The sequence below is a fragment of the Zalophus californianus genome, chromosome 14 (genome assembly GCF_009762305.2).
Source record: "Zalophus californianus isolate mZalCal1 chromosome 14, mZalCal1.pri.v2, whole genome shotgun sequence".
Lineage (NCBI taxonomy): Eukaryota > Metazoa > Chordata > Mammalia > Carnivora > Otariidae > Zalophus > Zalophus californianus.
In genome coordinates this window covers 78,277,451-78,298,045 of record NC_045608.1, presented here as the reverse complement: position 1 = coordinate 78,298,045, position 20,595 = coordinate 78,277,451, and positions in this window count along the sequence as shown.

Below are 20,595 nucleotides of genomic sequence, written 5' to 3'. Positions count from 1 at the left end.
TCACATTAAACAGCCAATAAAATGTTCATACTATAGTTACATGCAACAACATGGGTGAATCTCACAAGTATAATGTTGATCAGAAGATGACAGATTAAAAAGAATGTACTTTTTTAAAGATTTTATTTATTTATTTGACAGAGAGAGACACATCGAGAGAGGAAACACAAGCAGGGGGAGTGGGAGAGGGAGAAGCAGGCTTCCCGCCGAGCAGAAAGCCCGATGCGGGGCTCGATCCTAGGACCCCGGGATCATGACCTGAGTCGAAGGTAGACGCTTAACAACTGAGCCACCCAGGCGCCCCAAAAAGAATGTATTATTGTTAGAAACCAAGTCCACATGCCTCTACTATCCTTTCAAGGAAGTCTGAAAATTGCAGATTTGGGTTTTTTAGTCTAATTAGTGCAGAAATGCTTAAAGGATAGTGGAATGGATTATGAATGAGACAGACAGTATATGATCCCATACATAGAACATTTAAAAAACTGAATATATATTTTGATAATAAAAGTATTTGTTAAGAACAAGAAAGTGTTTAATATAAAGGACAAAAATTTAATAAACTGCTACTCTACCATCTTCAAAAAATCATGGACAAAGAAGTATTTCTATAATTTTGTGGTCATGGTACTCATCCCCATTGGTTTAAAGGAAGAAAAGCCTTAATCCAAACAAACAAACAAACAAAATAATCCTCTAATGTCAATTCCATATTATTAATCTACCAGCAGTGACTTCTTAATCAAATGTGTGAGGTAAATGAAGTCTGAACTAGATAGAATCTAACTGAGAATCTATTACTATAACCAAAAATATCTCCTACAGTTCTGACAGGAATATTTGCAGACTGGCAACAAAATTTGTCATTGTGGAAGAACCTAAAAACTATGTGGTTCTGGGGCACCTGAGTGGCTCAGTCGGTTAAGCATCTGCCTTCGGCTCAGGTCATGATCCCAGGGTCCTGGGATAGAGTCCCACATCAGGCTCCTTACTCAACCGGAAGCCTGCTTCTCCCTCTGCCTGCCACACCCCCTGCTTGTGCTCTCTCTGACAAATAAACAAATAAAACCTTTAAAAAAAAAAAAAGAAAGAAATAGACTAAGTTCTAATGCCTACCTCCTTTCTCTCATATCCACTCTTGCTTAAAATTTCAACTATGATTCCAGGCTGTCACTTCTACCTGGCTCCCACTGTTAATTTTTTCATCACAGAACCACCAGTGATTTGTGTTTGATCACATGGGAATTTTCAATTCATCTATATGAGTGCTAGAATTTGCTCTTATATTTTACTTGTATTGTCTATTATAACCTATGTGTAAGAAAAAATCATGGGATTTTTATAAGGGATTTCTTAGTCCATCCAGGTGCTATAACAAAATAGACTAGGTATTTTATAAACAACAGAAGTTTATTTCTCATTGTTCTAGAGGTTGGGAAGTCTAAAATGAAGGCCCGAGCAGATTCAATGTCTGGTGAGAACTGGCGTCCTGGTTCATAGACAGCAGGCTTTTTCTCTGTTTTTACGTGGCCCAAGGAGCAAGGGAGCTCTCTGGTTTTTCTTCTCTAAGCGCATTTGTCCTATTTGGATTAATGGGACCCTCATGAACCAATCAACTTCCAAAGTCCCTACCTTTAAATTCCACCACACTGGTGATTAAATTTCAACATAAGAATTTGGGGAAGACACAAATAAAATCTTAAAAAAAAAAAGGCGGAGGGCACCTGGGTGGCTCAGTCGTTAAGTGTCTGCCTTCGGCTCAGGTCATGATCATCCCAAAGTCCGGGGATAGAGTCCTGCATGGGGCTCCCTGCTCAGTGGGAAGCCTGCTTCTCCCTCTCCCACTCCCCCTGCTTGTGTTCCCTCTCTCACCGTCTCTCTGTCAAATAAATAAATAAAATCTTAAAAAAAAAAAAAGAATTTGGGGAAGACACAAACATTCAGTCTATAGCAGCATTTTAAACATTATTCATGAGAAGTAATGCAAGATTTAATTGTGAGTCTACCTTTTCACCCATTTAATTTGAGGAACACAAACTTTAGCCAGAATGCCTGTGTTCAAATCCCATTTCCACCACTTAGTAGCTTGTGTTACCTTGTGCTTAAATTTCCTCCTTTATAAATTGGAGATAATACAGAGTGTTTGTAGAAGCATTAAATGAGGTAATAGTTATGAAGCTCTTAGAGGTATAAATTCTAGGTTCATGAAGGAAAATGCTCTATGCCAGAGACTGATAAGAATCACCAATACTTCCAGATTTATATCAATCACACTAGTCTGGTGAACTATACCCAAACAGTTGGTTAAAATAATAATTGTAAAATAATAATTAGAATATAAAAATAGGCTCCATGAGAAAGAGCATTCCATTATTATTCTCCCGGTCACCACATCTTAGAAAGCAGGAATCAAAGATGTATCATAAACTGAGATCCGATCTCTTTGTAAGCAAAACAGTGCTAAAAGGACTTCCAAAAATTTCTCAGAAAATTTATGTCTGTTACTGAGTGAATAATAATGGACATTCTACATAAATAAAGATTTCACGAACATTTAAATTTACTTTTATTATCTCTTTTAACATAAGAATCAAGGATATTTTTTCAAAAGCTCACTGTGTATTTTGTTTTTTAAGTTAATGTATTATTTCAATTTACATAGGGATTAAAACTTTCAAAATTGAAAACTTCTCATGAGCAGTTGGGATTTTACCAGAATATTTAATATGTAAATTAAAATACGTACTCGTGATAACAGCATATAAATATGGAATTGATTGTTCTCTGTCATGTGATGCTCTCAAGCTACACATGCTCACCACACAGTGGACATATAGGTGGTTTGGGACAAATGGACATAAAAGAGAATATATAGCTGTTTAATACCATTAAGGATTCAGGAACTAAGACTGCAAATGAATTCCCTAGTAGAAAGAAGACATAGAATTTACTTGATATAAAATCCTCAGCACTTTTATTCCTTAAATTTCTTAAAAATACTGCTCCATTCTTGCCTTGCCTAAATATTGATTTTGAGAAGTCTGAGGCCACAATCATTATCTTGCCCTCGCAAATTCTTTGGTCTGTTAATACACAAGCACTAAGGATTTTTTTTTTTTAAAGGTCTAATAGTTTTACCAAGGTATATTTCCTGGTTGGTTGGTCTCAATTTTTAAAATGTAACTGGTGGGGCCAATCTAAAAAGTTTCAGGTCTTTTATTACCAGAAAGTTTTCCTGGATTAATAAATCCAGGAAATATTAATTTATTAATTAGATTTAAATTAAAAATTTTAAATAAAATTAATAATTCAAATTTAACAACTTCATTAAATCGTTTGGTTTTATTTTAATGATTTAATTAACTTTAGTTTGATTAGTTACTTTTAAATATTAATTCTATTCTAGATGATACTCTACATCCTCTAGGATAGGTATTCTTAATCTGAGTTGGGTTGAAAGTATGTGCATATTTTTGCATGCACACCTCTTCTTGTGGCTAAGTGTATTTTTCTGGCAAGAAAGAGTCCAAAGAGTTTAGTAGATTTTTCAACAACTAACAAATGTAAAAAACTCCAAATAGAAATACTGGTATTTTGAAAATTTACCTTTTTCTCTAGAACTCCGTGCCTTTAAACTATAAAAATAAGTTGGAATATACTCCAATTTGAAGCAAATTATATTTAAAATGCAACTGAGTCTGATAAATTCCTTTATAATAATGAGTAATATCTAATGTAAGCTAATTTATTATTATATTCCATGGCTATACTAGAATAAAGAGCAGATAATGGCTTGCTATTTCCTAAAAATTGCAAATATGCTAATAAATCAAATTTTTATTACTTCTTTTGTCTAATTGTTTATAATTATAAAGATAAATTGAGCTCATACATGCCAACAGTTTGATACTGTATGTTGTACATTATTAACCACATATAGCTTATTATTTTGGTAAAATTCCACTAGTGGTATTAATGACATTTTTAATTAAAATACCTAGTCAACCAAAAAAAATAGATTGAAATGCTACATTCCTTTGACAGTGAGATATGGTGAACAATCAATCTTCTCTAACTGGAGACAATTTAAAATGGATTAAAATTGTTTCCATTAGTAATCTATTGAACCCCAGGTGTTTGAACTATTTTTTTAACACCTTATCTGCCATTGATTGAGATGATATAGCAGCCAAATAATTTAGTTCCAAATGACATCGTTTTTAAAAATAATATAAATACTGACTTAGAAAAATTGTAGCCCTAACCACACCAGCAAAAAAGGCAAGAAGAATTCGTTATTGTAACTTCAAATAACTAGTCCATCTTAGAGTCATTCTTGGCCATAGTTTATCTTAATTTTAATTCACAATTGTAAATCTGTGGTGTTAGATAGTTTTCAAATTTTTCTGGAGACCTGAGAAGTAATCTCATATGCTGCTGTCTAATTAGCGTGATAGAAAACATCTTATCTCTGCCATCCACAGATTCTGCTTTAAAGACATTGCGGAATAAGATGTAATTAGATACTTCTGGAGGCTGGTATATACAGGGAAAAAATAATCTGGGGAGGAACAGCAAGTACTGGAACGGTTACACGAGCAAAAACAATTGCAGTGCAATTGGGTGAGAAAGGGAGGGAAAGGGGAAAAGCAATGCGGAGGCTCTGAAATAAGCAGTATTTGATATCATTTTGTCCCTTTGATTGGGGGGAGTGTTCACAGATGGCAATAAAATGTCATCAGCAGCAGAGGCAGGCTTAAACGCCAAGGGGGTCCGCTGAATAAGGCACAAGCAATCTGGCATTATTGAGAACAGAGCAGCAAACAGACAAGAATCTTTATGCCATCCATAAAACTTAAAACAGGATGTTTATTTCACACTTTGCTCTGGGATTGGACTTGGACAGTTCACATTTTCCCCCATGTTTGTTTATAAATAGGGATACAAACACTAACCTAGTTCAGATTTATTGTAGTTAAAAAAAAAACACACACACACAAATAAATACGATTAAAAAGCATTTTGAAAAAATAGAGGTAAATCAGTGTCTTTCCCTGGGTTTTCTAAGTATATTAATAATCAGAATCTTTCCTTCTTCAAATCCCTTAGATATTAATCAGCCAATGTTTTGGGTATACCTAATAGGTTTTATGTTATACCGGTGTATTCTAAGGCATAGAAATAGGGAAGATACGAAAATGTTCCCTCTTTTTTTTTTAAGACTTGAAGTGCATGGCAAATCCCTTGCATGTACTAGTCACTCAATAAATATTTGCAGAATTTTGTTAGTTTTAGTAAAAAAATATTAAGGAGACTTTATAAGGCATTCTTCTTAAGCAGTCAGAGCAAAATCATGTATTTCAAACTGAAAGCAAACAAGGATTTCATTGATTTTACAATGTGGAAAGTACTGTAAAATAAAAGCAAGACCCTAAGAATGTTTCTCCCGCACTCCAAGGAACCAGACACTAACCTGAGCAAAGCACAACCTTCAGAAAGAGGAATTTTTCCTGGAAAAGTAGACAGAAAAATCTAACTTGATTTTCAGCGACAAAAAAAAAAAAAAAATTGCAAAATCCAAAATGAACTGGTAGCCAATTTAACTCCAGCTTGAAGTGGAAATATTTCCTATAAGAAATATTCCAGTGGGAATTAGAATCCCACTTCCATGATTAAACAAATAAAAGTAAATGGACTTTCATTTTGAAAACTGAATATGCTTTAACATTCAGGAGCTATGATTCTATACTTTTTTACTCAACTTGATAAATGACAGATTAAAACACAGTCACCTTTATGGGTCATAGTTAAAGTCCCATGAGGTGATTCTCATATTTACTACCAGAGTACTGAGCACATTCTGTTGCACTGAGCTAAGTTTCTATAAACTACATAAAAGTCTGCTATAAAAACTCAAGTTTCTGCAACAGTGCAGTCTTTGTTGTGTCACGGGCTTGCTGCTCCCTGCCAGGGCTGAGGGCACACCCAGAGCCAGGAATACTGTCAAGAGAGTCAGCTATAACGTCAGGAAGCTGCTTAAGTGACTGGGTATGGTGTTGTTCCACATGGAGGTTGACAACATAACTATGTGGGCCAAGATGGGACAATGAATGGAGGCCAAGGCCAGATTAGTGGTGGGAGCAGGAAAAGAATTGTTTGACCAGAAGATGTCAGAGCCAAAGCTAGGGAAAAAAACAACTGGGAAAAGCTGAATCTGGAATTTAATTATCTAGGAGGTTCAGATAGCTCCAAATCAGCCATTGATGGGGCAATCCATCGACTGCATTAAATGGAAGCTAGAATCCGCTCAGTGGCCACGTCTGGCAGTGCAGGAACTGGAAGCTCAGCTGTGTGGTTACAGGGACAACCTTCTACAGGGGCTGGGTGCCTTCTTCCAACCCTCGGCATCTTGTTTGTTCATCAGCCCCATCAGCCCCAAGGCTATGGTGAGGCCTTGAAAGACCATAACAGCTAGAATCTCACCAGAGAATTGGATCTCTTCTCACATCCCCTTCACACTCTAGATCTATCCAGACATCCCCATTTACCATCATATTCAGGTTTCAGACCTCCACAAACTGAGAATATGTTCTATCATTGGCAAGAAGGCAAGAGAAGAAGTTAGACTCATTTTTCAACAAGGCTCTTTTCTATGGGGAGTTTCCTACACCTGTCGCCTAGATTTTTTAAAGAAGTTAATCATCCCCTATTGCAGACCACCCAGATTCCAAACTCAGTGTATCATTCTAAACTAAAGACTTCTTAACACTTCTCTCCTTGCCTTTGGGCTTGATGACCCTTTGATCACACCCTTGTATGGTGGTAACAAAGAGAGTTTTATTAGCCTTGCTTCTATGAAGGACAGTAGAGCAGAGTGGTTGAGAGTGCAGCCTCTACTTCAACTTCCTGTGTTCAAATTCCAGCTTTGTCATTTACTAGGTGTATAATTCAGGCAACTTCCTTAACCCTTCTGTGATTCCATTTCTTCCCCTATCAGTAGATATAAGAAGTACCTACCTTATGAAAGTTCACAGTTGTAAAGCACTTAAAACAATGCCCAGCACACTCCATAAAATGAGGAGTATTACTCTTCTGGAAAATGTATCCTGTTTTCTAGACCTACATCCCTCAGACATCACTAACCTAGCTGGAGTTCTGATATTGCACCTCCACCTCCACCATCTCTACCACGTTGCTGGTGATGCCCCCAAGTGACATGTATTCCATTATGGCATAATTTTGACAGGACAATCAATATGGGGATATATTTCCTATCATGCTAAAATCTAATTTAGGAGATGGTCTTTCAGTTACTCAGCATTGGGCTTAAAAGGTCAGAGCTAAGGCTTACAACATGTATTTAATGTAAGAAAACTGTAGAATCCACATTTCACAACACTTGGGGTGGCACGTTATCTAAATTATTCTGCTTCTCAGAAGCTTTATTAGTATTTGTTCTTTATGGGCAGACACCGCGCACTATGCTATTACATTTCCAGATGGGGATGAGAATCATAACATCCCTGCATTGTTCTTGCTGAGCATTTATACAGAAGAACAAAACAATCTGATAAGAAATCAGAGAAAAGAGTAAAGCTTGGAAATGTCATAAAGAAGCCAAATTCTTTCTGAAGTAAATGTCAGTGACTCTGATCTCATTTAAAATCTTCAGTTACTGTTCTGCTGTTTCATTTATGAGAAAATGTATGACAAAATCAGCTACCCTTGGATGATCCAATGGTAGATTTTTTTCATTCTGAGTAGGAACTCAGAAACACTCATTTAACTACAGAATATGTTCAATTGATATCCTCAGTGTCAATATATTTCATTCTTGATATTATTCCTCTTCAAATTTTCATTCTTCCCCATATCAGACGCAGAAATATATCTCAATTATCTTGAACCCTTCCTAGATATCTATTATGAGCTGAATTGTGCCCCCTTCCCCAAAATTCATGTTTTTAAGTCCTAACCCCCAGTACTTCAGAATATGACTGTATTTGGAGATAAGATGTTTGAAGAGGTAATTATGTTAAGACAGGGCTGTCTAATCCAATCTGACTGGTATCCTTATAAACAGAGGAAATTTGGACAAATAGACATGCATGCTCCAAGGGAAGACCATGTGAAGAGACAGCAAGAGGGTGGCCATCTGCAAAGCAAGGAGAGATGACTCAGAGGTGACCAATTCTGCTAGCACCTTGATCTCTAACTTCTAGCCTCCTTGATCATCTTCTATTTGTGAGGAAATCTATCTCTGTGTTTAAGCCACTAGTCTGTGGTATTTTGTTATGGCAGCCCTAGAAAACTAATACAGAACCCAATTCAGGAAATGGCCAGCTCCAGCACCAGATCGAAATGGTCACCCGAGCTCTATCTTGGCTCCTACTGGAATCACTCGACCTTGACAATTTTACTTGAGCAAAGCTTCCAAATTCAAATAATCCTACAACAATATATGAATGGCTACATTCCCCTCCCCCACCATCAAGTAAACTTTCTAAAGCCTGCCTCTCATAGTCAACAAATCTTGAAGAATCAGGCGAAGACTGAGTCATTTAACTTTCTGATTGTTTGGTAGCAATCTAAATTCCCATATTAATCAGATTGTATTTATGTTCCCCAATCTTTAACACAGCCCTGCCCTTCCCGATTCTGTTTTTATCTATCCCTTGAATGTCTACACGGGCATTTGAAAAGTCTACAATGATCAGGGGCTTTTAGCCCTGAATTCTTTGAAGAAGCCAGTGGCACCTGTATTAGTTTGCTAGGGTTGCTATAACAAAGGACCACAAACTAGGTGGCTTATAACAGAAATTTATTCTCTCACAGTTCTCTCTCAAGGTTAGAAGTTTGAATGCCAGGTGCCAGCAGGACTATGCTCTCTCTAAAGGCTCCAGGGGAGAACCTGTTCTAAGCACCTCTCCCAGCTTCCAGTGTTGCTGGCAACCCATGGTGTTCCTTCACTTGTGGACATATCTGGCCAGTCTCTGCCTCCCTCATCACATGCTGTGTCTCTGTGTCTCTTCTCTTCTCGTAAGGACACCAGTCCTCTTGGATTAAGGATCCTCCCTATTCTAGTATGGTCTCATCTTAACTGATAACATTTACAACAACCCTATTTCCAAACAAGGTCACATTCTTAGGTTCCAGAAAGAACATGAACCCACTACAGCATCTAAAAAATGCTGATGTCCATGCCAGATGTTGGCAGATGACTGACAAGATCCTAGATACATTTTCTTTGCAGTGTTTGAACTGTGGGTCTTGTTTCTCTAACACTAGGTTGAAAAAGGACCACAAAAAGCAAACAACAAAGACCAGAAAGAGAACAAAGACGCATTCATGGTAAAGAAAGCAGAAAAGAGCTTTTCAGGAAATAAATGCAGAAAGCATTCTGTAGTCTCCTTATTAAAAAAAAAAAAAATGGCTTTATATAGTAAATTATAAAGAGTTAGCCCTAGCTTAACTGTTAAGACTAATAATAAAGGTCAATTCTGGGGCACAATTACCTGCTAAATCTTATGAAAGTAAGTGGCAGAGCAAATCTCCACTGACCTGTGGTTGACTTTTTTCCTAGAACCATGGAGCAACTCATTCCAATTTTCTGAGCCCTAGAACTCTCCCTGAGATCTGCTAACCCATTCTTTTCCAACTGAGTTAAACTCAGAGGATACTACTGAAACAGTCTTTTTCTTTGAAAATTTCTAAATGCTATAATTTTGCAGTGGAAAACACAGATCAGCAGCCACTGTTCTCTACATCTCCTGTCACCCTAAGATCCACAGCCACAAGATATCTTCCACCACCACCAACCACCGCCCCCCCACACACACGCCATGGTTCAATCCCATTATGACATGATTTTCTGTTGTCCAAAAAACAATTTACTTTCATTCTGCTCTGATTTTGCACCTACTACTTCTTTCTCTTAGAAAATCCCCTCCTCCCCGTTCGCTTGCTATTGTGGAAGTTAGTTTAAAAGGCATCGTCTCCATAAAACTTTTCCCAATCCTAGTAGGCACAGGGAATCCGCCCCTCTTTTGACCTCCCATCGTACTTTGTTTAGATCTTTTTCATTGTTTCCCTAAATCTTGTTAAAGTCATTCATGTGACTTCTTCAACCACAGTGCTTACCAAAAAAAAAAAAAAAAAGAGGGAAGTTAGGACACACGTGACCGTAATCTTACTCAGAAGACAGAAAACTTGAAAAGGTCAGATTTGGTACTTTCAAGTACACAACTGTTTCTTTTAAAATGGTGGTTCAAGACACACTTTTTTTTTTAAGATTTTATTTATTTATCTGAGAGAGAGAGAGAGAGAGCATGAGCAGGGGGAGGGGCACAGGGAGAGGGAGAAGCAGACTGCATGCGCTGAGCAGGGGGCCTAAGTAGGGCTCCATCCCAGACTCTAATATCATGACTTGAGCCAAAGGCAGACGCTTAATTGACTGAGCCACCCAGGTGTCCCTCAAGACATGCTTTCAAAGACAACAAACTCTAAAACACTTTCTACAAAAACTGAGGCTTGAATTTTTGAATGCTAGAGACAGAAAAGTAAAAAAGCATAAAACAATGTGCTCCTGAGGAAGGCAGGGGCACTGAGATAGAGTGTTTATGGAGGATGTAAATCCCTATCCGCAGCAGTAACTACAATTTGCCCAAGACCAAGAAAGCAATTATTTCCAAATCACAAGAGAAGGCATTCCAGTGAGCATTCCAGTGGCATCATTGATGTTTAACTCATCACAAAAAGTCAAAAGAGTTGGGGCTCCTGGGTGGCTCAGCCGTTAACCATCTGCCTTCAGCTCAGGTCATGATTTCAGGGTCCTGGGATTGGGCCCCGCATCAGGCTCCCTGCTCAGTGGGAAGCCTGCTTCTCCCTCTCCCACTCCCCCTGCTTGTGTTCCCTCTCTCACTGTGTCTCTGTCAAATAAATAAATAAAATCTTTAAAAAAAAAAAAAAGTCAAAAGAGTCAACCAATTCCATCATGTAGAAAACTGAAAAAACTTTTACAGAATAAAACACAAAGTAGGAAACTGGCTTAGTGGTTGGCTTCCAAGTAATGAAAGTATTCCAGTTCCTAGTATTTAAACTACCAGGCAATTTTCAAATATTATACTCATTTTTAATTCAAAAAACTTTGTCTCAAGCAACTTTGCAACCAACCTTCAAAACCTGAAGATCTGTTACAGGGGAGGATGTTCATTTCCATGTATATTTACTATAGAAAGCAATTAGAAACAAGAAAGCCCAGGATATTTCTGTAACGGCAGCATTTGGAAGCATTCTCTTTTCATAGGAAACAATACCAATTTGGTACGTTTGTTTAGAAGCAATCAGTTTTGTTGCTAAGAGAGTAGAGCTTAAAAGTTCTCATCACAAGAAAAAATAATCTGTAACTATTGTGAGATGATAGATGTTAACTAACCTGCAGGCAAGCATTTCTCAGCACCTACCTATATCATTATACTGTATACCTTAAACTAATATAATGTTCTATGTCCATTATAACTCAATTTTTAAAAAGTAAAGATTAAAAAAAGCAATCAGTTTCATGAAATCACATACTTTTAAACAGAAATAACCTACCAGTGATAAAATATGAGATATAAATGTCTTTTAATCCATTCCCTTTGCCAATCTACTCTTCCTCAACATGAATACAATGCTTCAGTATACTGACAGCAATGAAAAGAGAGAAACCATAAATATGGTATTTTATTCTTAGTTGACATCCTCAATGCATTTTCCAGTGGTATCTTTTTTTTTTCATGGTATAGATTTTACAATGAATCAACATCAAGTGGAGGCTCTTGTTCGTAACACAAACTGTACATTTGGGGGGACACACAACGTCAAGGAAAACTTCATAAACTGAGGGCCTGTTATTCTTGGGACTTCAGTCAATGTACATTAAAAAAGCATCTGCAGTTGCTAGCACTTTTACAGCCTCTCAGAAGAAGTTAACAGCACCCAGAAGGGACTAGCTTTACTTTGCTTTTAAGAGAAGACATGAAAACATGTCCACTAAAGCTCACAGACCATGTCTATAGAGCTGATTAGGGACTAGTTTAAAAATGTCCACATCTCCTTGATGGGGCTACCAGGGAATTTACCCAGTGAAGGTGCTCTCTGGTCCTTTCTTATTTTGTTTCCCTTTTACATTCTGAGACTCATAACAGCAATTCAGTTTGATCCACTGAATTTTGCCACAGGATTAATTTCTAACACTCTCACTGGATTGCCCAAGACAGCTATGGCCATGAGCAATTGGTATAACTACTCGTATAATCAAAACCTCCCAAAGGTACACTAGTGTGACTCCTCAAGACCTGATACATAAAACAATCTGCCTTAGTTTTCTACAGTGAGGTACTGACACTCCAGCCAGAGGGGAGATTGGCTCCTTCACAGATCACTTAGCACTACAGCTTGAAAAGTTGCTCCATAGCTACAGACAGCTTCCCAAGCCACCATGTGCTACAGACACACAAAAAGGACAACCAAGAGGCCAAGCAGAATAGACATGACAAACACTTATTTGTACTGTATAACATCCAATAGTGTTTTAGGCAGCTTGTGGTTGCGTGGTAAATATTTAGTAAGTATTTATGTAATATTTGAACTTAAGATCAAGAATGCTATGATATGTGAAATGTGATGAAAACTTATATTGTGGCTTCACTATAATTGATACATTTCATTCCTATGAAAATTTTGCCTTGGTTTATCCTTAGGCTACTGGTTGAAAGGTAAAAAAATGTCTATCCATTTGGTTATCTTCATCATGCATTGCAATTTTCTCCTTTGGTAAAAATATGTAGGCATCTAAATTCAGATTCACTTTTAATATAACTGACTCAACCTCATTAATATGTAGACTATCTCAAAGATATATTTTATATCCAAATGGGACATAAAACATTAATAGTATTTTATCAGATGTCATGATAAAATAATAAAAATTATTCTCATTAAGATAGTATCAGCTTGTTATATGAGAAATTTGGAAAGTGTTTTCCTTTTCTACCTCTGTGATATAATGGATGTATATCACAAGTTGGGAAAAAAAAGAGTTTTACTATATTTATTTGAGTAATTTGACTGAATATGGCTGAAAATGTGCACAAACCTCAAATATTCAGAAGTACTTCCACATAAGTCAGAATTCTCAGTTGTCTGACTTCTACTTTTGAAAAGATGGAATACAAGTACCTTTCCCTATTCCTCCCACTATGTATAACTAAAAACTCCAGACTTTTTGTATATACACATATCAGAAATATAAGAAGACTCTGAAAGGTGGAGACAAGAAGTAAGACTGGCTAGGGATCTTGGGTCCCAAGAAGTGATGCAATGGTTGGCTCCCTGGGTTTTTTTTTTTTTGTCTCATATATTCCAGATTTGGAGCTGGAGAAACCAGCAACCCGGGAGTATCAATGAGCTCGCACATTTTGAAAGCCTCAGCAAAAAGCCTGCTCTCTAAAGCCAAAGTATCAGGAAAGGGGCAGCCCAGAAAAAAAGAAACTTTTTGACAATAACCCTTCCTGTCCAACCAGCATCCAGTAGTAATAAGTAATGAAGAACCCCCCTCCTCCCTACTGCTGACATGGTGTCAAAGAGGCCTAGTGAAGAGCCAAGACTTTCACCTCCACCCAGCACTAACGAGGTCAGTCCCTCTCCAACTCCCCTCTACCCCCACCCAAGTAACAAGGCACTCCTGCCCCCTCCCAGCCAGGGTGGTATCAGCTAAGGCCTAGTGAGGAACCAGAACTCCTACCCTTACCCAACAGAGATGTATAGAGTCTTCTCCTAACCTACCCCAAACCCTTCATGTCAATAGAGGCCCAGTGGAGAATCCAGACCTCTACCCCCACCTGGCAGTAATGAGGCCATGACTCTCCCATCCCCTGCTGGATTGGTGCCAAAGGAAGCCAGGTGAAACAGAAGATTTAAATAAAACCCAGAGTTCCATAACATAATACTCCAAATGTCCAAATTTCAATTGAAATATTATTTGTCATACCGAGAACCAAGAAAATCACAACTTAAATGAATAAGAGACAATCAACAAATGCCAGCACTAAGATAAGGGAGACATTAGAAATATCTGACAAAAAATTTAAGCAACTAAAGAACAAATACAAACACAATGTAGCAAGTGAAAAAAATAGTCTCAGCAAATAAAAACATATGGAAAAACCAAAGGGAGAATTTGAGAACTAAAAGTACAATAACTGAAATTTTAAAAACCCACTGGATGAGTTCAAGGTAGAATGGAGAGGACAGAAGAAAGAATTAGTGAACAAGAAGGATGCAAGAAATTATCCAATCTGAACAACAGAGAGAAAATATACTAAGGAAGAAAAGAAATGAACAGAGCTTCAGAGACTGTAAATGTAGTCAGTAAGATACATTGAAAGAATCAAGGAATATGAACAACAAAGAACATTTTTTAGGATTCGTCTCACTAGTAAAGACACAAAAAAGATTTTAAAAAAATGCATGTATCAGCTTTAAAGAATAACTGAAGTATTAAGTTATCATATGTTCAAACCCAAGTAATTGAGAAACACATTACTAGTCCAAAAATATCAGCTATAAAACTATAAAGTATCAAGGAGGTAAAAGGCTTTCTTCCTTTTTCCCCTCAAACTCTTACCTATGAGAGCAAATAAACGTCTATCCATCACTTCAGGTCAAACATGCCAGGAATATAGATGATAGTAAAGAGACAAACACTGAATGCAGCAGGCTCCCACAATAATTGCCAGTGACAGGGAAACTGATAGAGGAACTCTCTTCATAAAAAGCATTATTAGTAATTACAGAGTTCATCTCACATGAAAGTTGCAACATTCTGTTATATGAAGAAAAAGTATATGCAAATTTATCCCCAAGACTTTAAGTGTTCAGGGACATTGCATGTTGAAGAGATAGAATATCACTTTAATTTATTACTCTATACAGATGCTCTTGCCATGATACGACAGAGTATGATTATCTTCAAGAAAATGATCTTTATCCAACCCCAAAAGAGTTTAGGATTTTTATGTGTTCAAAATCCTCCATATGGAACTTGTTGCCCCCTCTCCAGTTCATACTAAAGTGTACATGACTAATAGAAGTTGCATGCATTGCTTCTCTCAGGTATATCTTCCTTTTACTAGGACCAATTTCAGAAAGGAAAAAAAAAAAAAACTCTAGCTAAAATGATGACTATGCCAGTATGAAATGTAAGACACCGACCAAGAGGTAAAAGAAATATTTGGGGGTATCTCCAGGAGCCCTCTATCACAACGTCAGAGCCTTCCTGATTTTCTGTATAAGGCTGATATTATGCATACCAGATATACTGAGCTAGAAGAATATTTTCCAAGAAAGAAACAAAAATAAGAATAAGTCCTTGGGAAAAAAAAGAACCATAATAAAGTTTACTGAATTGGAAAAGAAGACAGAGTAATTGTTGAGTTCTTTGCTGTGACTTAGTTATTGGCATATTTTAGATTATGCAAATCATTGTTTTCTCCAATGTTTTCTCCATTATTTAATCTCAGAAATAAAATAAGAGTGGTAATAGCAATTTAGCAACAATGGATAATATGGCTAAGTCATCCTATTGTTCAACAAAGGTTTATTGAACACTTTCCTATGTGCTAAGAAGCTTATGGCCAAGAAGAAAAAAAACAAGTAATTTTTTAAAATACAATGTGATAATCTCTATGGGGAAAAAACACAAATGTACAAGGTACCATGGGAATACAAATAAAAGAGAAATTAATTCTGCTGAGTTGTGGATTCAGAGAAAGCAATCATAAAGATGCAACATATGATGTGTGTCTTACGGAAGTCTGTTAATTACACAAATTATGGAAAGAAGAATTTTTCTGACAGAACAACATGCAGAAGGGCCTAAAGGTGTTAAAGTCCTTGAAGTATTTTTAGGATTACAAACGACAATCTAATGTGACAAAAACCTAGGAAATATCAGAGTCAGGAAAAGATTAGAGATGAGAATAGAAATACAGGTTGTAGACACATGCAGTGAAGGGGCTAGTGCGCGCTGAAGAGCAATTTAAACTTCTTTCTGCAGTTGTTGGGAAGGTCAGGGCAGTAAAAAGAAAGACAAAAACACAGTCTGCCAGTCAAATCTGGCCCACACCTGTTTTTCTGTGAGCTATAAATAGCCTATATGTTTTTAAAAAGATTTTCAGATGAAAATATTATTTTGTTACCTAAAATTATATGAAATCAAAATTTCAATGTCTATAATTAAAATTTTATTGGAACATAGCTGTGCCCATTTGTTCACATATTATCTCTCTGCTCTCATGTTACAATGACCGACTGGAGTTGTTCTGACAAAGACTGGAGGGCCACAAAGCCTAAGCTGTTTACCATCTGGCCTGTATAAAAGAAACTGAAGGTACGGAGCCAGCTGTAAGAAAACTATGGGGCTAGTCCAGGGAGCCAGCGCCTGTTCCAGGGCAAGTGATATGGTAGACTGGAGGCAATGCCCAGTTCAGAGACTTCAAAGCCACATAATCACCAGGACTTTTTGACAGACTGGTCAAAAGAGATGAAAGAAGATGAAAGGAGAATGACAAGACACATAGAGGGAATAGTCAATGGCACCATAATAGTGTTATGTGGTGGCAAATGGTAGCCACACTTGTGTTGATCATAATGTGTAAGCTTGCCAGATCACTGTTGCTATGCTTGAAACTAATGTCAATACACTTCAATTAAAAAAAAAAAAAAAAAGACAGGGGCACCTGGCCAGGGCGGCTCAGTAAGTCAAACATCTGACTTTTGATTTCAGCTCAGGTCATGATCTCAGGGTCATGAGATCGAGCCCCAAGTCAGGTTCTGTGCTCAGCACAGAGTCTGCTTGCCCTGCTCTCTCTGCTCCTCCCCCTGCTCGCTCCCACTCGCTCATGTGCCACTAGCCCATGTGTTCTCTCTCTCCCTCTCATAAATAAATAAAATCTTGAAAAAAATAAAATTTTAATTAAAAAAAGACATACAGACAGACATTATATAGGCAGCAAATGTAGAGAGCATTGACACTATCCAAACTAAAGAATGGCAAGAAGAGTTGATTGAGGAAAAGAAAAGAAAGACAATGAAGGTCATTTTGTACATGTTCAAATGGAGTGTTTGTAGGGGAATCTGTCGTTACATTTTATTCTTTACACACCAGGTGAATCAGGAACTGCTGGCCAAATTTGTCTATCCTTGTCTGTCTTCCCTCAATTAATATCTTGTCACCTGCAGGTTAGGCTCTGCCAGACCTGTATAGTGCCTCAACCAAGAGACCCATTTAGAAAGTGTTTCTTTACAGATGGTGACTACACTTATCATAGCGAGCATAGTACAGAATTGCTGAATCTCTAAGCTGTACACCTAAAACTATATAACATTGTAGGTCAACTATACTTTCAAGAAAAAAACAAAACTATACAAAAATAAAGCATTTGCCTCCTACCAGGAGTCTTCTACAACCCCAAACCAATGTGTCCATAGGCTCAAAAACCCACACCTTCCACCCTGAGCTCTCTCCACTACAGGCCAGCTTCAAGTAACTGACTTTCAGTCCCCACTCTATATAAAGTTGGAGGGGGTCTAGCCACGAGTGGGTGTGGTTTCTGACTGTACCCAACTTTGCACACTATTTGTTCAAGGCCCTTCTCCTGGGTTCTGCCCCCCCTGGGGCACTGCTCTTCTGCTGGGCCCCAATTCTCCTGCCAAATGATATAAAACACCAAGAATGCTCTATATAATCACTACTTCCTCAACTGTGAACTTTAAATCTACATTGGAAGATGACTTTTTATTTAATTTCACCACTTTTTTCCTGTTTTTCTCTATTATTCACACTGAATAAGTATTTTTCCACTCATTATTATAGCTAACTAACTACATTTTGGCTTCAATTTGATTATATAGCTCAGGAATCACTATTCCAAGAAACCTTTCTGACCCAGCCTCATGTCCCCAGGCTAGCCCACCTTTGGTCCCATGATTCACTCTGCACATGAGCAGAAGCACTCTTTACCCTTGTGTTTCCCTTGACTTGTCTGTCTCTCCTACTAGATTGTGTACCTCTGTAGGATAAAGATTAATTCTTCCCTGCCCTCAACCCACACTGTGTTCTGACAAATATGCACTTTCCATTTTTTTCTTGAATTAATAACAACAATCACAGCTAACATTTACTGAGTGTTTACTATGGACCTAGCCCTGTGCTAAGCTCTTTGCATGTATTCACTCATTCAATTCTAACAATCACCTTATGACATAGGTACATTTATTATTTGCTTTTTATATATGGGAAAACTGAGGCTCCAGAGCTTGCATCCTTAAGTAATATGCCAAAATGGCTTTCTTGTCATGCCCCTCTAAGAAACAGATGGATGAATGATGGATGGATGGATGAACAGATGGAAGGATGGAAAAAGAAACAGAATTACCTGGATATCTAAATCACTAAAACATATATTATAGAAAATGTGGAAAGTTATGGTACATGGATGAAATATACAATAGTGAAAACATATGTTTACTCTTCTCAATGCACTTACATTATAGTAGGGAACACAACGTGGACACAAATAACCATAATACATGTCAGAAAGTGATTTTAAAAAATTAGAAAGGTATATATAAAATGCTCTGGTTAATCAAAGCGAAGCTCTTTCCAACAAAGACAATTAGGAAAGGTTTGATAAACACCATTTATTGCTTATTCATTCAATTATTCATCAACAAACATGAATCCAGTACATAGTACCAACTAGAGGTTTATGCTGGAGATGAAACGTAGGAAGTTATTCCGTCCTCTTGATTACTAAAAACAAGACAACATCACTATTTTTAAATTGCCAGAAAGCAATTTATTTCCTGTGACTTCTAAGGGCGGAAAAACCAATTTCCCATTTGTTCTCAAGAGACCACTCTGGTGAGTACTTTCAGTTTTACAGCTACTGGCCACCTTTTTCTGCAGCTCTGAAATAACTGTAAACAGGGGTAAAATAATCCAAAGCTTCAGAAAGATATGCTAATTATTCTGTATTCATTGTGTGAATTAGTGAGGATACAGATAGCAGCAGGTTTCTGAGAGATTAGGTCAACTGATTTTTTTTCTTGTTTATCAATCCACCAGAAGAAGGAAGCAGGGGTACTGGGCTTCGGCTCTGAGAACCAAGAGCAAGATTGAGGGGAATTCCACAGGGAAAAGGAAGGGTCTCAGCAACACGAAGGCAATGGAAGGTGGCCACAAAGAAATCGTGGTGAACCCCTGTGCCAGGTCTGGCTGACAGCATCCAGGAGCATATTCTCTGACACCCAACGTTAACTATTCCTCTTCTGCAAAGTGTTAAGGTCACAGCCTCTCGTTGGGTAATTTGGGGTGCTGTGCCAGCGTTTAGGGGAATCCTAGAACAATGTAGAGTAGCAACTCAGAGAAGGACAAAGCAACAACCAGGGCCAAAGATCCTCCCCCCAGAACGCTCTGAGCAACAGAAACAAAGCTAGACCCCTCATCCTGCTGGGGATGGGTGGGATGGCTCTTGCCATCACATCTGCACGTGAAAGGAAGGGATGGCCTGATGGGCTGGGAGAGCTGGGGACACAGCAGTTCTCACAAATGAATATTATGTGCTCTCTGCTCTAAGAGGACTCACTGTCTTGGGCCTTGATGAATGAGGAAAATTCAAACTCCTTTAGGCATGTGGGAAAGTATGAACAAAGGCAAGAAAGTGGAAACTCCCAGAGCATGCAGGGTTGTTGTTTTTTTGTTTTGTTTTCATTTGAAGAACAAAAAGGTTTTCTCTGTTCCAAAAAGTTTACTTAGAATGGACTTTTGGAACCTAATCCTAAACTGGGGACTTAGAAGAACAAAACATTCTAAATCTTCACAGCATGGCCAGAAGAGCGATTTCTACTTGAGAACTGTAAACATGAGCAAACAATTATTTTTGCTTCCTAATTTGCAATCAGTAATGAGGTAGCATATTTTAATTCCATAAAAAGCCATCATCATCAAGTACCATTTATAATCTTAACCTAGAAGTATATTTTAAAATGTCTAACTACAAATATCTTGTTTCATTGACTCATCTGATTGTAGCAAATCTTGCCTTTTTATTAATCTGTCTCAGACTCTTCTAATGCTAACATTTGCCTAAAAGTAATGAAAACATAACAGGTAATGATGATAAGAAATATCTTGTATTTGCACGAGTATCACTTTTAACAACTTTTAAAACATTTGTATAGTCATGGTTCTTATAATGTTCAAAGGTTCTTCTCATTATATTCTCTCAAAATCCCGACACATTAGATTGGGCAAGAGACAGCTCGATTTTTTGAAAGAGGAATAAGACACACAGGTTAAAAGACTGGATCAACACTACAAAACCACTTATTGGTTTAATTTTCCAACCCCCAATCCAGAGTTCTTGCTAATATCTCAAAATGTCTCTCTTGTGTCTACAATAATCCCTGGGTCTATAGGGTCCCCAGGATAAAAGATCATCCCTAACAACTCATCAGTTCACTCATATTATGAATTAAATTAACTATCTT